This window comes from Cervus elaphus, chromosome 5 (genome assembly GCF_910594005.1).
Source record: "Cervus elaphus chromosome 5, mCerEla1.1, whole genome shotgun sequence".
In the NCBI taxonomy this organism is placed as follows: Eukaryota; Metazoa; Chordata; class Mammalia; order Artiodactyla; family Cervidae; genus Cervus; species Cervus elaphus.
This window is the reverse complement of record NC_057819.1, coordinates 102,295,201-102,308,530: the sequence shown is the minus strand read 5'-3', so window position 1 is coordinate 102,308,530 and position 13,330 is coordinate 102,295,201.

The following is a 13,330-nucleotide window of genomic DNA, read 5'->3' as shown; positions in this document are numbered from 1 at the left end:
CAGTGTGAAATGTCAGGCCAGGGCTCTGGCAGAGCAGCCGCAACATTTCTGCAAGGTATCGGTTCTCTCTGAGCTCAGCTGCCAGCAGTGTTGCAAGATGAGAACTCTTCCTTCTAAAGGGGCCAGGCCCTTGAAACCACCAGGATGACACATGACAGGAACCAGCTTGAACAGAGAGTTGTTAATGCTCGTCTGGCACCTTGGTCAGCAGCTTAGAAGTAATAGGACACCTCAAGTCCAGCAATCAGAAATGTCTTGACAAAGGTTTATGTAAATCTTATGTCCCAAACTTTTTTCAAGGAGATATTTTTTCTTTGAATCCCATCCAATAATCTCATCTTCCTGTTATGGGTTTTGTGGCATATTATTGCACCAAACGGTAAGCAATGGAAAAGTCTGGAAGGATCCAGAATCTTGGCACTGGAGCCCATTTTCTGGATCTATGCACAATCCTCCAAAACAAGTAACCAAAGACAAAACAAATGCCAAATGGCACAAATCCTAATTATTAGGGGATGGTGAAAGTAAATATTGTGACATCAGGAGGAACGCAGGCTAGAGTCACTAGGCTCATCTGGACACAAGGAAAAGATGCAGAATTTCTTAAGCAGCAGCAGGATCTAACCCAAAGGCTAAAGAGGAATGACGCATGAGCCAAGGGAGACAACTTGAGACACCTGCCCCTTACTGGGAGCCCAGGGTGGCTTGCTCCAGATCAGTCTGGGGGGTCCCGGGGAGCAGCACACAGGCCCTGGAACTGGAAAGTCCATGGACTGCTATTTGAAACTATACCTTGACCTTGTTAGTCGGGTTTCTCAACTGGAAGTAAAGTCCATGCTTGCACTCCATGCAACAAAAGGGTTTGCGAAGTAAAATAGACCACATATATCCTATTTAAGGGAATTACAAGAACCAACTGATTTTAAGGACTCTGGGATATTAATCTTCGGAATAAAGATGGATGCCACCAATTACCAGTGGGTTTCAGAGAGTTTCCACAGTGGTCCTCCAGGGCCTCCTTGGAAACATGTTGTCAGCAATTAGTGGTGTGTCTGAAACTTGGTGTAAGAAGTTAAGGGGTTTTTCCTAAAAAGGAACACATTTGAGTCAGTACTAATGAGGTGGAGGAACCTAGAGCCTACTTTACAGAGTGAAGTAAGTCAGAAAGAGAAAAACAGATATTGCATATTAACCCACATGTGTATGGAATCTAGAAGGATGGTACTGATGAACCTATTTGCAGGGCAGCAACGGAGACACAAAAAGAGAGGACAGGCTTGTGGACACTGTGGGGGAAGGAGAGGGTGGGACAAATGGAGAGAGTAGCATTGAAACATATATATCACCATACGAAAAACAGACAGCCAGTGGGAATTTGCTACGTGACACAGGGAACTCAACCTAGTGCCCTGTGACATCCTAGAGGGGTGGGATGGGGTGGGTGGTGGGAGGGAGGCTCCAGACTGAGGGGACATGTATACACACACCTATGGCTGATTCATGTTGCTGTTTGGCAGAAACCAACACAATTTTGTGAAGCAATTATCCTTCAGTTAAAAAACAAATAAATTTCAAAATAAATTTAAATAAGAAAAACGAAAAAAAAAAAGAAGGGCTTTTTAAGAAAGTAACTCAAGTTAGCCTAGCCCCCACCAACAGGGGTTGTATTCTGCTTTCAACAACTCTGATCTAACAAATAAAACCTAGATTTATAAAGCAAATAATATACTCTAAAAGAATTTGCTGTGACATTCCTATAAATAGTAAGTTCCCCTACTAAATCTAAAATTTGACTTTTTTCCAAAAAAATAGGCTTAAGGACATCTTCTTAAAAAGATGTCAGTTATGGTAAGTGATCCGTATCTCTGGGGCAGATTTATGTCAGCAGGTCTGGGACATTTCACAGGCTCTCCTGTGGGACCAACCCCATGAAGAAGACTCTGTGGGTTTTCATGGGTTGCCCCTTGTTTCTGTGGGGATAACAGCTCAGCCTGCTGGCTGTTCACTGGACTGTGTGCACCTCTGCACAAGTTCTGATCCATTTACACAACCAACAGGTGTGTACTGAGCACTTGCTGAGGCTGTTTGACTCTTTTGCAACCCCATGGACCAGAGCCCGCCAGACTTCTGTGTCCACGGAATTTCCCAGGCACCTGTGAGTTATTCATGTAGAGCTGCTCTGTGCTGGCCCTTTAGACTCACCCTGTTCCCAGGTGAGCCCCCCTCTGCTCACAAATAGCACTGTCCCCAGCAGGTGGGCACTGCCGCATTGGCCTTGGAGGTGACACGCCCAGATGGCAAGGTGACGGTCAATTCTGACGTTTGTAATACGCACACCCCATTCAGAGAAGGCTTCCCTGGTGGCTCAGTCAGGAAAGAATCCGCCTGCAATGCAAGGCAGGGGTCGGGGAGATCCCCTGGAGAAGGAAATGGCAACCTACTCCAGTATTCTTGCTTGAAGAATCCCATGGACAGAGGAGCCTGGTGGGCCCCAGTCCAGGGGGTTGCAGGCGTCGGACACAATTGAGCGACTGAACCACCACCACAACCCATTCAAAGAAACACTTGAACATGTATACAGGAAGCAAATCAACAGTGTTCATCAAAAATGGAAACTACTCAATAGTCTATCAATAGGGAGAAGCATATAAATCAACTGTGGTCCTTACTGTGGAATCCCGCGCTGCGATTACAAAGAGCAATAACTGTTAACTCATACAGTGCTTCTGTGTTGGGTCACTGTTCTCAATTCTCATCTATAGAGAGAAAGGCCTAGAAAAATATATGTTAAAATAATAAGTGTTTATCTCTAAGAAGGGAATTGAGAAGTAATCAATAATAACTATAAAGTATTCATGCATTACTCAGAGAAACATTTGCATGTATTATTTAAGTAAAAAAAAACTTATTTTAAAAAAGTGATTCTGCCACTCAACTCCCCAATAGCAGCTAACATTGCCATTCTTTTTAATCACTGACTCAAATCCACCATATTATAGTCTCTGACACTTCCCTTTCCTTTATTTCTTCTCTATAATCAAAGAGTTTTCAAGCACCATCAAATTCTTCTTGAGATCAATGTTGGGATCAATGTGCTGGAAATTGCTGTTAATAGGCAAATGTTACTTGAAAGGAAAAGCAGATTAGATGTGTAAACATGCAAATCAATAACAGATACCTGGTTTGGAATTAGTTTGTCCCATGGGCACCCACAGAGTCAGAAATGGCATGAAGGAGAGCCCCCTGTCCCTAAGGATCTGATAGGGGTGGGGAGGGGGCTTTGGAGGATAAAGAAGGAAGCACGAGGGTCAGCAGGACATTTGCTGAGCACCTGGAGAGAGAGGGTGTTCTCAGGAGGGTTCTTAAAGCTCAGAACCGGGCAGATAGTATGCACCTGGGAAGGTCTTAGAGGCCGTCTGGGTGCAAACTTGAAGCTAAGTTGAGCTGTGCCCATTTCTTGGTGTCCCTAACACTTGGCATTCGTGTTGCATGCTAAGTTGCTTCCGTCGTGTCTGACTCTCCGTGATCCTATGGACTATAGCCCACTAGGCTTTGTCCATGGGATTCTCCAGGCAAGAATACTAGAGTGGGTTGCAATGCCCTCCTCCAGGGGATCTTCCCAACCCAGGGATCAAATGTCTCCTGCATCTCCTGCATTGGTAGGTAGGTTCTTTACCACTAGCGCCACCTGCAAGGCCTGGCAAAGACAGGGAGCTCAATAAATGTGGGTTAAATGGATAAAATATACAGATGAGGAAACCAAGGCACAAAAGGCGTAGTCATTGGCCTGGGCTCCCAGAGCCACAGAAGGTGGAGTTGGGAATCACCCCTTCCTGGTCTCCCCATTCCCTGATCCAAGCCCCCATCCCACTCTGATGCACTCAGCCACATCCCCTGGAGCTGCCAGCCTGCCTTCTACGTACAAATCCTTGGCAGCCTCAAGGCATACCCACACAATTGTTTCCACGCCGCTGTCTTAGGATTCATTTGTAAGGCATGAGTGTTCTCCACCCATCTCAGTAGCCAAATGCCAGGCCTGCAGCTGCTCTCCCTGCTCCTTGCAGAGGGAGAGGGCCATGTGCTCTGATATGCTCTATGAGTATAATAGCGTGCAAAGCTTCCAGAATCTACATGACTCCCTCTGACTGCATGCAAGGTTCCCCGAGGGCCCCAGGGTGACAGGAAATTAGAAAATATATTAATACAGTGAAAATGAAACTGTCCCTCTCACCTTGCCTTCAGCGCCAGTCTCCAGGCAGAGGCTGGGGGCGAGAGGCACAAAGACCCCCAAAACAACATACAGTGTACTTGACTGTTCTCCCTGTTTCTGAACCCCATCAGGTCTCTCCTTTCTGAGCCCATGGAGAGATTCCTATTCAGATTTAGGGCTTCTCCTTCCTAAGAAACCCTCTCTGCTTCCCCTCAAAGCCAAATGCACTTGCTATGCCTGAGAACTGCCAGAGAACATCTGAGTTTTCCGGAGGTAGGACCTATGCTCCTCAGGGCTCATTACGCAACCCACTTGCATTTTTCATGAGGTACAAATGGGTGTCATTCCTTAAAACTCTCCCATGAGAGAAGAGTAGGAATTTCTGTGTTATATTGAATTCTGAGGGCTTCCTGGTGTGTGAATCAATGGTAAAGAATCCACCTACAATCCATGAGACATGGGTTCAATCCATGAGTCCAGAAGATCCCCTGGAGAAAGAAATGGCAACCCACTCCAGTATTCTTGCCTGGAGAATCCCACGGACAGAGGAGCCTGTGGGCTATAATCCATAGGGTCACAAAGAGTCGGACACAACTGAAGCAACTTGGCATGCACAAAACCCTCTCATCTTAGAGATGAGGCAGCTGAAATCCAGAGAGTTGCTCCCTTTTCCCACTGCTATTGGTGGTGAGATGACATTTCAAAGGATTAGTCAATATTACATTTACTGCTACACACCAGATACATGGTTGAAACCCGCTGTGGGCATGTTTTTCTTATTCAGAATTGTCCTGGATATTCTGATGTGCTTTATTTTTTTTCATATGAACTTTTCAATCAGCTGAGTTAAAAAATTGACTTGGTTTCAGTTCTGATCTTGAAGCTTGAACCTGATCCCTCTTAATACTGACTTGTCTGTAAACTAAGATCATAATGTTCCTTTTGCAAGGTTGTTGTTAGAATTCCATGAACGGATACACTGAAGGGTCCTCCACAGAACCCAGCAGGCATTAGATGTTCAATTGTGTGTTGCTTAGTTGCTAAGTCATGTCTGACTCTTTGTCACCCCATGGACTGTAGCCCACCAGGCTCCTCTGTCCATGAGATTTCCCAAGCAAGAATACTGGAGTGGGTTGCCACAAACAAAAGCTATTAGTTCTTTGATGTACAAATAAAGCCAAAACCATCAAGCATTGTTGTAATAATTTCACCCAAAAGCAAGTCACTTCTAAGATACAGTTTCCATATCTGCCTTGTATCCAAAAGTAGGACGTTCTGTACCATCGAATGTGGTTAAATATCATGGCCCAGTAGAAGCACTGAACTGCAGGGAAGAAACCCTGAAAAACTTTCTGCGGATGTGGTTAAAATTCCAGGCGCGGGAGGAAGAGGCAGAAAATTGTCCATACATTTCCTCTGATTCAGAAAAATACGAGCTAAAGCAGGAAGCTCAATTCCTATTGTTGGGAGCAGCAGGGACTATTAGGGCTGTGTGTGCTGAATATATTTTTTGCGTATTATCTTGTAAAGAGTGGCAAATTTGGCTTCATAACAGTGAGATCAAGCATAGCAAATTTACTTAAATTCTTGGAGTGCATTACAGAATTGCACAGCCTTTCTATGTGTTTCACCCCTAGAAAAGGCTTTAATAACCTCTCTGCTGCATTCTTTGTCTGAGTAAAAAGCAATGGGTAAAAAGTGTGAGTGGATTTGATGAATTACAACTTGTCTTGAGTGTAGGACAACTCTTTCAGTTACTGTAAAAGGAGAAAACTGGCAACTCCTGTGAGTGAAAAGGCTGGTGTAGCTTGGGAAATAAAGGTGAGCTTGCCCTCTTGTCTAAGAAGACTTAACAACCCTGACTGTGGGATCCAGTGCTCACCTGAACAGGTGCCCACAGGACCAGAGAGTGGGGAGTGTTCTATGCAAACAGAAGGAATAAAGGCAGATTTCTGAACCTCAACTTTGAGTGACTGTGGGGCACAGGTGGGGGCCCAGCCCACTGGAAGAGCTTAATGCGTCCTTGATTCACTGGGGCTTAGAATGGGTTAGGCTGTAATCTCCAGCACATCAATTCTGACCTCTCTCCAGACAAAAATGAGATCTAAAGTATGTGAGAGCCAGAATGCAAGCAGACATGAAATACTGGCTCAGAGGAATTTTTATAAAATATCTATTTATTTGGCTGTGCTGGGTCTTAGTTATGGCACTTGAAGTCTCTAGTCGTGGCATGTGGAATCTTTAGCTGTGGCATGTGGGATCTAGTTCCCTGACCAAGGATCGAACCTGAGTCCCCTGCATTGGGAACTTGGAGTCTTAGCTACTGGACCATCAGGGAAGTCCATGGCCCAGAGGAATCTTCACAGAGGCGTGTACATGGCAGAACCTGAGTCCCTGGGACTTCATAGACAAAGGTTTGCTGACATCTCCGTCGGGACCCTTTAAGCAGCAATGTGGCCCTCTTTAGACAGTATGAACTGCCCAAGCAGCCAGAGGTCGAGGGGAGGTCCAGCAGACCAGCCTGGACATCATGGTCCCGGTCCTCCCTAAGTTCTTCCATTCGGATAAAGGATACTTTAGCTTATCCTACAACTGGAAGACTCTGGGACAAAAAAAGGAAAAAGAAATCACTTTCTCTATCACTATTGACAATGGCTCAAGGTTTGCAGGAATTTTCCATTTAGGGAGGACTGGTTTTTTAACTTGGTGAAGGTGAATCACTCAGAGGACTTGAGGCTGCCTAGGTCAGTATTTCACAGTCCTGATGACACACTAGAAGATCCTGGGGAGCTTTTTAAAAAATGCCATTGCCTATGGAGATGCAGATATAGAGAACAGAATTTTGGACACAGTGCAAGAGGGAGAAGGTGGGATGATTTGAGAGAGTAGCATTGAAATATATACAGTACTCTATGTAAAACAGCCAGGGGGAATTTGCTGTCTGACACTGGGAACTGAAAGCCAGTGCTCTATGACGACCTAGAGGGGTGGGGTGGGGGGCAGGTAGGAGGGAGTTTTAAGAGGGAGGAGACATGTGTACCTATGGCTCATTCATGTTGATGTATGGCAGAAGTCATCACAATATTGTAATTATCCTCCAATTAAAACTAAAATAAAAAAAATTTTTAAATGCCATTGCCTGCAGGGCTCTACCACGGGAGATTCTGATTTCAATGGATTAAGGTGGGGCCCAGAGCAGCTGGAGCTTCTGAAAGTTCTGCAGGTGTTTCCAGTGCACAATGACGGACTAGATAGAGAAAGGGTGATGAGAGCCTCTGGAAGGAGAGAGAGGGAAGCACTGCTCACCACACGTATAAACACCAGCCCAGCAGCCCCTGAACTGCAGCGCCAGAGAAATGTGTTTATTTTGCAGCTAATGGAGACAATCGATGATCCCTGAAATTTTTACTTAGAAACCGTGAGTGTCCCCATTTACTGAGAACCAACTAGTACCGTTTAAGGCTGTAGCCTGAGAATAAACGGTGAGCAGGGGGGAAGGAAGGTCAGAGAGAAGTGATGTCTGGGGAGGAGTGTTCAGTAATCAACATGTTGTCCCCAGCCCAGTGACTCAAAAGACAAATGGGACCTCTGTATTCACCAAGTACTCTTTCCTAGGGCAGCATGCTCCCCCGCTGTCCACACAGACCAGTTTGAGCAGCTTCTCCTGGCCTTCCTTCTAATCCCTTGTCCATACTTTCTCAGACTCTGTCACTTCCCTTTTCTCTTTCTGAACCTCAAAGTCTGAATCGGCTTAGATCAGCAACAGATGGGAACCATAGCATTAACTCTTCGTGGTAAGTTGCATTGGGGAAAGAATCTGTGTCCTTCCTCCATAATGATTCCCCCCACCGCTGCCATGGAAAACACCTCCAGGGTCCACTTTGGGTCTCCTTCTCCCCCACCTTCCCCTCACATGCTGGGGGTTGGGGGGTGGGGCAAGGTGTTTACTGAATGGAGGGAAAAAGGATGTACACAAACCAGGATCTAAGAGAGAAGCAAGGAGACCGAACTACTCAGGCAAAAACTTTCTCCATTTTCAGTGCTTGGATACGTTGCTCCTTCCTCCCTGGAGAAGAAATAGCCACGAGGCTGAAAAGGATGGGAAGTTTGCTTCTGATAATAAGAAGGAGGCAGTGGTCCCCTCCTACAGCAGCAGCTCGTTCACCATGCTTTGACCAGAGGTCTGTCCTGGGGGCAAGTGGAAGCCGATCCCAAAGCATCTGCTGGAAGAACAGAAGGAACAGGCTCCTGATGGATTTGCATGAGAAGAAAAGAATATAAATCCCACTCTTGGACATATACCCAAAGAAAACCATCATTCAGAAAGATGCTTGCACTCCAAATGTTCACAGCAGCACTAGACCATAGCCAGGACATGAAAGCAACCTATACGCCCACCAAACAGAGAGAAGGATAAAGAAGATGTGGTGTGTATATGCAATGGAATATTAGTCAGCCATAAGAAGGAATGAAACCGGGTCATCTGTGGAGATGTGAGCCTAGAGACGATCATACAGAATGAAGTAAGTCAGAAAGGGAAAAACAAATATCCTGTGTTAACACATAAATGTGGAATCTAGAAAAATGGTACAGATGATCTTATTTGCAAAGCAGAAAGAGAGACACAGGCGTGGAGATCAGACATATGGATACCAAGGAAGAAGGGGTGCTGGTGGGAGGATCTGGGAGACTGGGATTGACACCCATATACTATTGACACTATGCATAAAATAGATGACTAATGAGAACATATTGTATCGCTCAGGGAGCTCTACCTGAATGGGAAGGAAGTCCAAAAGAGGTGGGGGGGGGGATATATGTATAATTATGGCTGATTCACCTGATGGCTCAGATGGTAAAGAACCTGCCTGCAATGCAGGAGATTTCTGGATTGGAAAGATCCCCCTGGAGAAGAGAATGACAACCCACTCCAGTATTCCTGCCTGGAGAATTCCATGGACAGAGGCGCCTGGTGGGCTACAGTCCATGGGGTTGAAAAGTGTCAGAAGCAACTGAGCAACTAACAACCCATGGTTGATTCATTCTGCTGTACAATAGAAACTATCACAACATTGTAAAGCGATTATACTCCAATAAAAATGAATTTGTTTAAAAAAAAAAAAAAAGGAAGATCTTCTAAGTATCGGCAGCAGGAAAAGAGAAATAAAAAAATATTATACTACTGTCCTTCCCAGGACAGAACAGCAGTCCCTTCTCTCGATGGAGAGGGTGCATAAGACCTGCTAGTAAGTGGTGCTTCTAGAGATGTGGTACCCACTAGTGAGATAAACTGAAAGAACTCAGTCTGTGCTCAGAGTTCAGTAACCCGGCGTCCGTAGCCACAAAGAGAAAGCCAGCTTCACGGTACCCACTGGTTGGCTGTTCAGCATGACTGCATGACAAGCCATTCTTCCTTTCTCCAGTTTCAGAGCCGGCGTGATATTAACTCAACCTTTAAATGATCATTTGGGGCTTTAAACGGTATGGTCATTCTTAAAGAAACGTTTCATTTTTCTGTTCTTAAATGACTTCTCTGGCTCAAGACTGAAACTGCCACGTTACTAAAACCACTTCTTTCCAGATGGGAGGGGAACTATGGATTTTAACAGAAAGGAGCCTGCCTGATTGTTCAGCAGTTAAGAATATATATATATATATATATATATATAATTCTGTGCAGGCTTTCCCTTCTCCCTTTCCCTGTGTCTTTGGTATAAGAGCAAGGCTGGAGCTGGTATTCAACACCCTCCCTCTCAAAACAAGGGCTTCCCTTGTGACTCAGATGATAAAGAATTTGCCTTCAATGCAGGAGATCAGGGTTCAATCACTCTGTTGGGAAGATCCCCTGGAGAAGGGACTGGCAACCCATTCCAGTATTCTTGCCTGGAAAATCCCACGGATGGAGGAGCCTAGTGGGCTACAATCCATGGGGTCACAAAGCGTTCGGACACGAATGAGCAACTAACGCTCTCAAAACAAAAGTCTTTTTCGTACACAAAGCTTCACTTGTCGGGGCAGCTCCCACAGACCTGGACTCTACACTGCTTCCCTCATTCATCCCTTCTCTCTCTTTTTTCGTTCCTTCCTTCTTTTTTCTGCCCACAAAACAGTACTTTTTGAACTGTGTGCCAGTAGCCATGCTGAGCCTCGTGATTTCACAGGGAATATCCCTTGACTTCACGGAGGTTCAGTTTAGGGACCAGAGATTAAGTTTCTTGGCAAAGTCATCAAAGCCTTTCAATTCTCTCTTTACTTAAAAGAGAAGAGCAGTTTGGAGACGGCGGAAAGCCCTGTCCCTCACCAGAACCAAACGTTCAGTCCTCTCTCCTCCCACAAGTAAAAGCAAACACCAGTGCAGGCTGAGTTGAAAGTCCCAGCTGATACAGTAGCTGGTGGAGGCAAGGCAGTGGTGGAATATGGCAGGGAGGTCAGCTGCCCTCTCCAGAGCCCTCTAACCCCATCCGCTGTCCCTGTGATTTCAGGTGAGGCGGACGTGACCTCACAGATGTGTCTCAGGACCTGGCTCCAGTCAGCAACTAGATTCCCTGCCTCCCTTGGCATGCATCCTCCTCCCCTTCGCCCCTTCCTTTCTCCACCCTCTGCAAGCCAACTTGCCCTCCAACAGCATTGAGCCCAAAGCCACACTAGCTGGTGTTCCCACACCCACAGAGGCTGCAATGCTGACATGGGCGCCACCTTTAACCTATGCTCCAGTCACAAGAATCCAGAAGCTTACAGCGTAGCGGAGCCAACTTCTCATGAGCTGGTTTCTCAGTGTTCTGGAAACATCACTGTGAATCTTCCTCCATGCTTCTCATTAGGCAACTGACCCACGAGGGTGCTAATTACAAAAAGCCCCATCTTCGCTCTCCCAAGCGTCTCTGACAGCAGGGGTGACGTCTAGTTTCCAGGGTGCAGTGCTGAAATACGGACCCAGAAGGGCAGCTGGGCAAGGTCTCAGGGAGACACAGGGCTGGGGGGACAGTGAGGAGGCTGTCCTGGTGACACAGAGACAGAGGACAGCAAGGTGGTGGGACGTCCGCCCAAGGCCAAACTCATCCCCCGCTTGTATTTTGTTTGCCCTGCAGTGTTTGGGGAGGTTTTGAATTACATTTCAGTGTTTAAAAATCAGAAGGTCTTCCTTAAAACTTTGAATTTCCAGCATCTTTTGAAAAGTCAGAAGATGGGTCATGTCTGAGTAAATTGGAGGAAGGTGGTCTTTGGCTCCCTGCCGACAGACACGTGCTCTCCACTTTGCCGCAGTCCCCACCTGGCCCTTTTACCTACTCGAGCAGTCAGCCCTGCCCTGACTGCACTTAGCTTGCCCATGAGAGCTGTCAGCGGCAGGGACTGTTCTGATTCCGCCTAATGCCGGATGTTAGTAGTGAGTTATTAATGGTGGTTAGAGCATCAGTGTTTGTAAGTGATTTACTCTTAAAACCCTCAGAGGGACTTCCTCGGTGGTCCAGTGGTTAAGAATCCACCTTGTAGTGCATGGGACGTGGGTTTGATCCCTGGTCGGGGAACTAGATCGCACATGCCGTGGAGCAACTAAGCCCATGCACCACAACCAGCAAAGCCCACATGCTCTGGAGCCCATACTCAGCAACTAGAGAGTCCAGACATCAAAAACGAAAGATGCCACGTGATGCTGAGAAAATTCTGCGTGCTGCAACTAAGACCCAATGCAACCAAATAAATAAATATGTTAAAAAACTAATCAGAGCAGCACCAAAGTTCTCCTTGAACTAACTTTGTATTATTCTCAGTCACTTGTATTCCAATATGCTTTCAAAGGGAGAGAGGACAGGGGAGAGTTAAAGCCAGGATGTAGGTTGCACGCAGGTATTTCAGTAGCATCTGAGACCTGCAGGTATAAAGAGCTGGTTCCATTCCCTGAATGGAGAAGAATATTCCTAACAACTTCAGGGGCAAGCAGAGTGGGCTGGTTGGACTCCCAGGAGACAGTACCAGGAGACGAGGGCAGCCAGTTCCACCATAAGAATCCAAGATTGGCATCATGAGAGCAGGAGAAAGTTGGCTCCATCTCACACAGGGCTAGGTCTGCCCTTCGGTGAGGCCCACACATGGTCTGTCCGAGACCATGCTCAGGTGAGGTTAAGAAGGAAACAGGGTGAGAGTGAGAAAGTCAAGGATTGTATATTGAGGTCCTCAGGCAGAAAAAGGCAGAATAAGGCCCCCGTCTGGTTGTCAGCAGCCATCAAGTCCCCATCTTGCCCCATCCGTCCTGTTCACCTCACTGCTTCTCCTGCTCAGCCAGAACTCTCTGAGAGAAGGAACAAACTTCTGTATCGGTCTGCAAACATCTGCCTCCCAGTCCTGTGAACATGCCTGGCTTCTAGCGAGCATCAGATCAATATTAACCTACTTTCCTGGCTTCATTTCCTGTAACTTTAACTCACTCAATTTCAACTTACTTCGACTGCTGCTATAAGAGGAGGTCTGCTGCTCCCCTTTCCAGCAAACTCCTTGAAAGAATAGTCTAGACTCACTGGCTCTGATGTCTCATCTCCTTTTTCCTCTTAAACCCACTCCAGTGAGGTTTTGCCCCAGTCATTCCATCAAACCTGTTCTGATCAAAGTTATTGCTAAATCCAAAAGGGAGCAGAGAAAGAAGATGGTTACTTGTGGGAAGCTTGGGACCAATAGGAGGTTTTATCATTAAGATGGACTAAGACACAGTAGACTTGTCTGCTAATGGAAGTGATCCAATAGAAAAGGATGGAAAGAGAGGGTCCAGGATTGCTGTGTGATGTCGCAGAGTGTAGGGGAAGGGGTAGAATGAATGTGCGAGGCCATGATTGGCATGTAGGGCTTATGGGCAGGTCCTCTATACACACGGGCAAGAAGGCAGAGCATACCCATACCGTGCAGATGCTAGGGAGTGAGTAGATTTAGAAATGGGAGGCTGAGGACACCCTCTTCCTATTGCTTCATTTTCCCTGGGAGAGAGGAAGCAAGATATGGCCAGGTGAGGGAGGTTGGGAGACTCCGAGGGAAGAGAAGGTTTCAAATAGAATCTTGGATGAAGGAGAGTGAAAAACTAGGGAAGTACGGTGGGACTGCTGGAGGCATTAAGTTTGCGGCTATGCATCAAAA